This window comes from Octodon degus, unplaced genomic scaffold, assembly GCF_000260255.1.
Source record: "Octodon degus isolate 3935 unplaced genomic scaffold, OctDeg1.0 scaffold00019, whole genome shotgun sequence".
In the NCBI taxonomy this organism is placed as follows: Eukaryota; Metazoa; Chordata; class Mammalia; order Rodentia; family Octodontidae; genus Octodon; species Octodon degus.
In genome coordinates this window covers 1,788,199-1,799,168 of record NW_004524595.1, presented here as the reverse complement: position 1 = coordinate 1,799,168, position 10,970 = coordinate 1,788,199, and the positions used below count along the sequence as shown (strand labels likewise).

General features: G+C 39.0%; 1 pseudogene; it reads left to right on the top strand.

The window, feature by feature from the left end:
• Positions 1 to 7,538: 7,538 nt before the first annotated feature.
• Positions 7,539 to 10,970, top strand: part of LOC101562542 — a 36,861-nt pseudogene continuing 33,429 nt past the window's right edge.

Below are 10,970 nucleotides of genomic sequence, written 5' to 3'. Positions count from 1 at the left end.
AAAAAAAAAAAATGAACTCCCTGCAGCTGCTCTAACTGGAGTCCTTTTACCTATTCACCTTACTTTTTAGCCTTGCCTCATCTGCCTGGCCCTGACATGTCCTGAAATCTCTTTTTGCAACAAGAATCTAAGAACCTATTCCAGCAGGCGAGGTGAAGTGGAGATCCCCATTTCCTCTTTGGAGGACCTCCTTGGGCCTCACATAGTAACAGACTGGCTGGTGTATATATAGCCTCAATCTTCAATCAAGTAGACCTTCTTTGACATCTCTTCTCCCTGTACTGTAGTTTACAGCACTCTCCTCAAGTTCACATTTTGATCAATTTAGGTCAGATTACTTCAACTTTTTTGCTGCTATTTTTTTTAATGTATTTGGCACAGAGTCTCACTACACAGCTTGAATTTGTAGTGATCCTCCTGTTTTTAGCCTCCCCAGCACTGGGATTACAGGCATGTGCCACCACACTGGGACTCATGGCCAGCATGCCTGGGGACAGGGCCAGTGCAGCCTGTGGTGCTGGGGATCAAACTCTAGTCCCTATGCTTGCCTAAGCAAGCACTTAGTCCACTGAGCTATCTCACTAGACCTTTGCCGCCATTTGAATTTTTTTTTTTTTTTTCTGTACTAAGGATTGATCCCAAGTCCTCACCAGTGGCAGGCAAGCCCACTGAATTATATGCCTGGTCATTTCATACCTTTTTATTTTTATTTGAATTATTTTATTTTTGGACAGGGTCTCACTAGGTAGCTCAGGCTGGTCTTGAACTCACATTGTAGGCCAAGCTGGCTTTGAACATGCAGGAATATTCCTGTCTCAGCTTCACAAGTGCTGGACTTACAGGTATACACTACCACACCCAGCTATTATAAAAATGTGAATTCTCCACAAATTGATCTATAAATTCAACATAATCTAAATATAATCTGGCAGGGTTTTATAATGGCTGATTATGTCAACTCAAAACATTTAAAAGCTTAACTAAATCAGCTCAGCAATTCTACACCTTGGGATGTAGAAGACCCACCCTAGGGTGGCTTACCAATTTTTATTTAATAAACCTGTATCAGTCAGGGTTTACTAAAGGAACAGATATAACACAAAATATACAAATGTATAAGAAATTACAAGATTGGCTTATGATGTTCAGCCAGAGTTGAAATGTTGGATGAGGAAGCATGTGAAGGGGTCTGAACACTGGAGACCGAAGGATTCAGTCCAAGGCCTGGAGCTCACTGCAGTGTTCTGTGCAAGTCCATATCAGGAGGCTGATGGGTCTGCAACAGAAGGCTGAGGAGTCTGAGACAGAGGCTGAAGGCTTCAAGATAGAATCCAAAGAGTCTATGCTAGAAGCCAGGAGAAGATGCCCAAGCTGAGGGTAAAGGCTGGAGCTCCTTGGAAGGATAGAAGTCCCTGTGTCCTTCTTCATTTCCCCCAACATCATCTAGGTGATGAGCCACCCTAGGGTGGGTCTTCTACATCCCAAGGTGTAGAATTGCTGAGCTGATTTAGTTAAGCTTTTAAATGTTTTGAGTTGACATAATCAGCCATTATAAAACCCTGCCAGATTATATTTAGATTATGTTGAATTTATAGATCAATTTGGGGAGAATTCACATTTTTATAATAGCTGGGTGTGGTAGTGTATACCTGTAAGTCCAGCACTTGTGAAGCTGAGACTGGAATATTCCTGCATGTTCAAAGCCAGGTTGGCCTACAATGTGAGTTCAAGACCAGCCTGAGCTACCTAGGGAGACCCTGTCCAAATTTACGTAGGAAAGCAACAGGAACCCAATTAAATAAAACAAATTGGGAGTATCTACACTAACTGATTTCAAAGTTTACTTAATATATACTGAAAATAGCAGTGTGGTATAAGTGATAAAACAGACACAGAAATCAGAGGATCAGAAGTGTGAGATGTAATGGATTTTCCCACATATGATGGGTTGATCTTCAGCAAAGATGTTAATGTAATCCAATGGAGAAAGGGCAACTACATCAGCAAATAATGCTGACGAAAACACAAAGATAAAAAGCAAAAATCTGACCCATGTCTCACATGATATGAGGGTTCAGATAAACAAAGAGTTTATCATCAACTACTGCACTAAAAAAATCTATGAAAACTGCCTCATGAGGAAAATTATCTATGTTGCAAGAAGAAAAAGGGAAAAACTCTCTCCCTTTTTATCTGTCGAACATATTTATCTGTCGAACATATGGTAAATCTATATAAATACTAACAGTGTTAAATAATACCAATAATATCTAATTTGAGAGATTTATTAAATATAGAAATGCTACATAAAATATCTAATGTGATAACGGCAATAAATAAGATATAAGTCAAAATATCATGATATATTTCAGAAGAATAATAAAAATGTTCAATAAATTTAGATTTTAAGTAAAACATGTTTGTTAAGATAGCAAGAATAACTATTAAAAATTAAGCCACTAAAAATAAAGAAGGGCAAGTTCCAAAGCAATGGAGATAAATGGAATGAAACAGGAAATGAAACCTAAAATAGATTAAGAAAGGAAGAGGAAAAAGAATTGAAAATGTAGGTAAATGATATATAAATATAATATATAATAGTGATTATAAAGAACAAAAATTGATTATATTCAGTAGTTAAGAGTTATCTTTTTTTAAAAAAAAATTTATATAGGGTCTCACCACACAGATCAGACTCACAATGATCCTCCTGTTTTCAGCCTCCCATCACTGGGATTACAGGCATGTGCCACCACACCCAATCTCATTCGCCATCTTGGTGTGCCCCAAAGGTGGGGTCAGCACAGCACACCCAGGACCAAACCCAGTCCCTGTGTCTGCCTAAGCAGGCACTGTAATCTGCTGAGCTATCTGGCTGGCCAAGAGTTTTCATTTGGGATGATAAATAAAATCCATTATGTGCTACTGTAAAGAGACACACCTAATATACAGAAATAGAAATTTAAAAGTGAAAATTAGGAAAAGGTACACCATACAAGTATTAACTAATAGAACTAGAAACGATATTATAATCACATAAAACACAGCTTAATAGGAATAAAAAAAAACCATTATTGGAAGTTTTTTAAAAAAGGATCTTTCTGGTGATAAAAGTATCAATTCCCAGGAAAATGTAACAATCCTACACTTACATGAAACTAATATTCTATCTTTAAAAATATATCAACCAAGACTGGGTATGGTGATGCACAACTGAACGCAGCATGAAGGAAGCTGGGACAGGAAGACTGCTGTGAGTTCAAGGTCAGCTTGGCTATATATATAAAGTTTAAAACCAGTCTGCTAAACTATATAACAAGACTCTGTCTCAAAAACAAAAACAAACAAACTATATATATATATATATATATATATTGCGTTAATTCAATGTCATTGTGAGATTTTATGCATCTTTCTTATTTATTGAAAAGTCTGAAAACCCAAATATAAGTAAAGTTATAGAGAATTTGAACAGTGCATTAATAAATTTTTATCTAATGAACATTTATAAAACGCTGAGCTCAATAATTAGAGAATATATATTCTTCTCACTCACATACTGAACTATCACTCATCTTATGGAGGCTGTAAAGCAAGTCTCTTGCTAAATTTCAAAGAATATGTATAAAAATAAAGAATATATACAAAATCGTTACCATTTTCTGAACACAGGCAATTAATTCAGTAGTCAAAAAGCAAACAAAATACTGTTAAAATGCACACTATGAAGCAGAGCATCTGATATCCCCAGTGGAGCGTGATCTCAGAGGCAAAAATAACCAGACACCTGAAAGCGGGGCCTCAGAGAAGCAAGCCAACAGCCTGACAGCACACACCCATCTGAGTCAAAACCACTGGGACAGATGAGCTGACATTAATAAGCACAAGAGCTGTGATTAATAAATATACTAGTAATGTAAACAGAAACTGGAAATGACAAGAACCAAATAGAAGTATTACACTTGGTGATTATAATCGTAGAAACTGAAAATCACAACAGATGAGATAAAAAGACTAGATGCAGCTGGAAAACATGGTGCACTTAAAGATCAGTTTGACAGAGTTAGAGGACTTCTGGGAAGACAGCAGAGTGGAAAGCAGCAGAGAAAGAGCCTCTGAGATTTGGTGTCAAGGCACTGGAATGCAGCAACGAGAAGGAGGGAGGGGGGTCCCTGGGACCAGGGAGGAACAGAAGTGAGAGCTGAAGCCCATGGGGAGAGCAAAGAGAGAAACTTCAATGAAGAAGGCGACAGGCAGGGCCTTCTCCCTGAGTCTGGACTCAGTGGGTGCAAGGAGCAGTTCAAGTCTTCGGATACAAGTAACTGCCAGCAACCTCAGAGGCCTCTACGGAAAGATGCAGCAGTGGAACAGAGTAGTGGACTCCTTGGGCTGCACTGGCTGGTGAGTGGCTCGGATTTTGCCATCCTGAGGGGAAAGGGTGATAGGATAGGAGCCACCCTAGAGAGAGGCAACTGAGATCAGAACTCAGAGCAACTTCTGACTCCATCTAGCAGCTCCCAGCTGAGCACAAGCCCACACAAGGTGCAGCGAGAGCTGCAGACTCACCAGGTTTGGTCCCAGCCTCACAGCCAGAAACCAGCCTGAATGTCAGGGGACATAAAGGAGTGGGCTCACTGTAATTGCCTACTACCCCACCATAAAGCTACTGCTGGCCTGTGGGGATAAATCAACATGAGTCTGAACTATCTTTGCGTGTTGTCTCCCAGTGACAGCAGAGACATAACTTCAAGTGGACTTTCGTCTGTCTCTCCTTCTCTTTTCTTATTTTTTCTTCATCGTTTGATCTAACCTTTATGTAAGCATGAATATTATTTCTAGTTTTTTTGTGGCTGTTGTTCTGTTCTTCCTTCTCTTTCCCTCCTGTCTTCTGCACCAGTTTCTGAAACTTTGTGGAATCCATCTTTATCCTCCAGCTGTGCTTCTAATGTCTTCCTCTTCTTCTGTGTCTCTATTTTGTCCCTAACCCTTTTCCCTAAGGGTAGAATTGGCATAACGAGGGCTTATGTACTGCATACAACTTTATGGCTTTTTTAATATTTTGTCATAAGACTGAAAATCTAGTTCATATGGTTAAAGATGGCAAATTAACAATTACTTCAGTTCAGCATTCTCTAGGCTGTTTGATGTTATTATTGTTGATTGTACCACCTTAAAGTGACGCAATTTTTCTAGTCAGCTGTTTTTCAAGACTGAGATCACCTACAGATCACAGATAATACTAAAAGCCAGTGCCAAAGAACAGGGGGTTGGGCCAAGTAGAGAGGAACTTATCAATCTTAATAATTAAAAGAGGTAGGACCTTGCAATATACTCAAAACTCAAAATCCAGCTACACCTGAAAGACAGCTCTGAGGTAGTAGTCATTTCCTAAGGGTTTTAAATACTAGGAATAAAGCTACTTACCATAGGCAATTTACAAGCATCAACCCAAGAATTAAACTGAAAAAAATAGAAAAATGAAAAGACACTTTAAAAAGATGCAACCCCAGACATTCAGTTCACCAAAGGCCAACCCAGAGGGCAATGAGGTGGGACCATCTGAAAGCCATCAACCTGGCCTCTCAGAAGCAGTAAGAACAAAGCAATTGAATGAGGCCATAGAAAAAAATCAAATCAGAAATAAGTTCTCAGGTAACTATAGAGATGATGACCATAATGAAAACCATGCTTAGTGACTCTAGAACAGATACAGATTTTTATAAAAAATGAAGGAGTTTGGGAAAATAATAGAAACCATGAAGGCCTAACATAGGAAAGAAATGGGATTCATAAAACAGATTCAAACAGACATCCAGGGAATTTAAAATTCTGTTGAAAGCATCCACCGCAGAATCAACCAATGGGAGGACAGAATCTCAGACAAAGACAGGCTTACAGTTGAGGATCATGAAAAGAAAGATTCCTTTAAAAATAGCAAGCGATCATGAAAAATCAATGTAGAAGCTACTAAATGATGCAAAGAAGAAGTTTGATTGTAGTCAGTGAAAAAGCACTAGACAGCAGAAATGATATAAAGAAACCTGTTACAGAAATAAAGGCAGAAACCTCCCTAGCAGGGAGAAAGAATTTGACATATAGACAAGTGAGGCATATAGAACTCAAATTAGTCATGATCAAAAGAAAAAAAAATCTACATAAGCCATATAATAATTGAGATTCCAGAAATTCAACACAAGAATAAAATATTAAAAGCTGTTAGAGAAAAAGAAACAGATCACCTATAAAGGAAAGCCCATCAGAAACATGGCTGACTTCTCAGCACAAACCCTCAAGAAGACCTTGGAGTGAAGTATTTCAAATTCTGAAGAAAACAACTTCCTTCTAATCTAGATTGATAAGCCGCGCAGCACTATCTTTCAAAATTAATGGAGAAAGAAGATACTTTTATGGCAAGGAACAACTGAAGAAATTCATGACCACAAAACCAACTCTACAAAGGGTACTGATATTTGAGATAGAGATTGAAATGATCACTACTGTAAGAAAAGCATCAGAAAGAAACCACTAAGCAGGGAAGGCAGTTAAACAGAGTGGAAAAGTAGGGAGCCAAAAACAGGAAAATGGTGTGGCAAAGATAAGTCAGTACCTGTCAGTTATAGCCATCACTGTTAACAGCCACAATTCAACAACCAAAAGACACAGAGTGACAGAATGGATCAAGAAACAAGATCCAGAGGCCATGAAAATGGCTCAGTGGAATAAGTGCTTCCCTGGCAAGCACAAGGGCCCAAGTTCAATCCCCAGTTCCACCGAAAGAAAGAAAGAAAGAAAGAAAGAAAGAAAGAAAGAAAGAAAGAAAGAAAGAAAGAAGAAGATCCACCAATATTCTGTTTACAAGAAACATAGTTAACTCCAAAAGAAACTCACAGACTGAAAGTTAAAGGATGGAAAACAATACTCCATGCAATAGGAACCCAGCAAAAAAGGAGGGGGTAGCTATTCTGTTTAGAGACAATATAAACTTCAAACCAAAAATGATCAAAAGAGATTTAAAAAAAAAAAGTCACTACATACTTGTTAGGGGAAAAAATAACAGTCATAAATATATAATACACCTTATACAAGGGCACACAACTATGTGAGACAAATATTAATAGACATGAAAATTAAATAAGCAATAACACTATTGTAACAGGGGACCTTAATACCTGTCGCAAAGAAATATGTCAACTAGACCAAAAAGAAAAATCAGCAACTAAACTAAACCTGTAAACAAATAGACTTAATTGACCTCAGAGTGCTTCACCCAACAACATCAGAACACACATTCTTCTTCATTGAATGTGCCAGTAGCTGAGAGACTTCTTGTCTGGTGTCTTCGCTAGCATAGCCAGGCCTATATGAGAGGAACCACGTTGAAGGGACCTGCAGTTGGCATTGATCTTGGCACCACCTACTCCTCTGTGGGTGTCTTCCAGCATAGAAAAGTACAGATAACTGCCAATGACCAGGGAAATTGAACCACTCCAAGCTATGTCGCTTTCACTGACACCAAACGACTGACTGGAGATGCTGCAAAAAGTCAAGTAGCAATGAACCCCACCAACATAGTTTTTGATGGTAAGCATCTGATTAGATGTAAATTTGATGATGCTGTTGTCCAGTCTGAAATGAAGCATTGGCCCTTCATGGTGGTGAATGATGCAGGCAGGCCCAAGGTTCAAGTAGAATACAAAGAAAAGACAAAGAGCTTCTACCCAGAAGAGGTGTCTTCTGTGGTGCTGACAAAGATGAAGGAGATTGTATAAGTTTATCTGGGGAAGACTGTTACCAATGTTGTGGCCACTGTGGCCGCTTACTTGAATGACTGTCAGTCTCAGGCAACGAAGATGTTGGAACTATTTCTGGTCTTAATGTACTCAGAATCATCAACAAACCAACAGTTGCTGCTATTGCTTATGGCTTAGACAAAAAACTGAAAAAACTATATTGATTTTTTATTTGGGAGGTGGAACTTTCAATATGTCAATCCTCACTATTGAAGATGGATTTTTTTGAAGTGAAATCTACAGCTGGAGACAACCACTTAGGGGGACCAGATTTTGACAACCAAATGGTCAATCATTTTATTCCTGAATTCAAGCACAAGCACAAGAATGACATCAGCAACAGCAAAAGAGCTGTCTACTGTATTCATACTGAATGTGAGCAAGCTAAGAGAACCCTCTCTTCTAGCACTGAAGCCAGTACTGAGATTGATTCCCTCTATGAAGCAACTGACTTCTATACTTCCATTACTTGTGCTCAATTTGAAGAGTTCAATGCTGACCTATTCCGTGGCACTCTGGACCCTGTGGAGAAAGCTCTTTGAGATGCTAAACAGGACAAATCTCAGATCCAATGACACTGTCCTAGTGGGTGGTTCTACCCATATCCCCAAGATCCAGAAGCTTCTGCAGGACTTCTTCAATGGAAAAGAACTGAATAAGAACATCAACCCTGATGAGGCAGTTGCTTATGGCACAGCTGTTCAGGCAGCCACTTTATCTGGAGACAAGTCTGAAAATGTCCAAGAATTGCTACTGTTGGCTGTCACTCCTCTTTCTCTTGGTATTGAAACTTCTGTGGCATCATGACAGTCTTTACCAAGCACAATACCACCATTCCTACCAAGCAGACCCAGACCTTCACTACCTACTTGGACAAGATTGCTGACAAGTGTAATAACATCATCAACTGGCTGGGTAAGAATCAGACTGTGGAGAAAGAAGAATGTGAGCATCAGCAGAAGGAGCTGGAGAAAGTCTACAATCCCATCATCACCAAGCTGTACCAGAGTGCAGGTGGCTGCCTGGAGGGATGCCTGGGGCTTCCCTGGTGGAGGAGCTCCTTCCTCTGGTGGTGCTTCCTCGGGGGCCCACCAGTGAAGAGGTTGATAAAGCCAACCGTAAGTATAGATATAGCATTCTTCCACAACCAATAAAATTGAAGGACCTAAATTTGTAGCAAATGCTGTGACAGTTATTAAAGTTGAGCTGCTATGGTAAAGTACTGGGCATTCTCAATACTTGAATAATGGAACATTTATACAGGGAAACATAGCATTGCACTTCAAGCACTGTACTATAAGTAGAAATGCAATGTCTTCAATAAAAATATTTAAATTTAGGGGCCAGGGAGATGGCTCAGTGGAATAAGCACGTCCCTGGCAAGTGCAAGGCCTGAGTTCAATCCCTGGTTAAAAAAAAAAAAAAAAAATTAAATTGGCAAAAAAGAATACACATTCTCCTCAATTACACATGGGACATTCTCTAAAATAGAGCATATACCAGCCCATAGAAAATGCTTAAGGAATTAAATTAAATGCAAAGGAATTGAAATTATCCTATGTATATTATCTGACCATGGTGCAATGAATTTGGAAACTGATGGCAAAAGAAACTGCAAAAACTCGATAAACACATGGAAATGAAATAACACCCTCCTGAACAACCAATGGGTCACATGTGAAATTAAAGAAGAAATTAAGCAATACCTAAAATCAAATGAAAATACAAAATCCTGGAACCTATGGGATATAATGAAAACAAGGGAAAGAGGGAAATTTATAGCAGTGAATTCTCACATCAGGAAAACAGAATCATCACAAATAAGCGAAGTAGCTTTCCTGTTTCTGGCTGCGCGGAGGCAGCTCATGCTTCTGGGATACCCAAAGGTAAGACTTTTCTTTGCACACCTGAGGCTGCCCGTGGTGGCTCTGCAGCTGTCATCATGCCACAGAATGAATATATTGAATTACATCGTAAACACTTGGGTATCACTTGGATCACCATGAGAAAAAGAGAAAGAAGGAAAGTCAAGAGGCTCATGAACATTCAAAGAAGGCAAAAGAAATGATTGGCCTGAAGGCTAAGCTCTACCACAAACAGCACCATGTGGAGAAAATACAAATGAAGAAGACTATCAAGATGCATGAAAAGAGAAACACCAAACAAAATAATGATGAAAGGACTCCACAAGGAGCAGTACCTGCCTACCTGCTGGACAGAGAAGGACAGTCTCGTGCAAAAGTACTTTCCAACATGATTAAACAGAAACAAAAAGAAAAGGCGGGAAAATGGGAAGTTCCTCTGCCCAAAGTTCGTGCTCAAGGAGAAATGAAAGTATTAAGTTATTCAAACTGGAAAGAGAAAAAAGAAGGCATGAAAGAGGATGGTTACTAAAGTCTGCTTTGTTGAAGGAAGCTTTACAAGAAAACCACCTAAATATGAAAGATTCATTAGGCCAATGGGCTTACATTTTAAGAAGACCCATGTAACACATCCTGAACCAAAAGCCACCTTTTGCCTGCCAATACTTGGTGTGAAAAAGAATCCTTCATCACCACTGTATACAACTTTGGGTGCTATTATCAAGGGAACAGTGATTGAAGTGAACATGAGCAAGTTGGGCCTTATGACACAAGGAGGCAAGGTTATTTGGGGTAAATATGCCCAGGCAACCAACAATCTTGAAAATGATGGACGCATCAGTACAGTCTTACTAGTTTGACAGATGTTTTATACAATAACTTCTTACACTTATTGAAGACTACAGACCAATCAGGAAAACCATAACTTGAATACTGCTGAACAACTCTCATGACTACATTCATCAAGAAAACTATTTATTAAATTGTAAAAACATTAAAATGGCCCAGTTTTACAAATTGGTCTTTTATTAGAGTTCTGCTGAGGGCTTACGTGTCAGTGAGATTGAGTTATTTGAAAAAGGAAACAACAGTCTTTGCATTACAGAGCGGGCACACAGCCACACAGACCTCCCCTTCCTAAAGGGCCACCAGTATCTAAAGTCAGTGCAAACTTAATTTTGGGGCCTAGGGCTAGGAAATCTGCTGAAGCTATTCTACCTCATCATTTATCATTAGTCCTAAAAAATTTTTAAAAAGTAACATTTAAGGGCTGGTGAGATGGCTCAGTGGTCTAAAGCACCTACTTAGAACAAGCTTA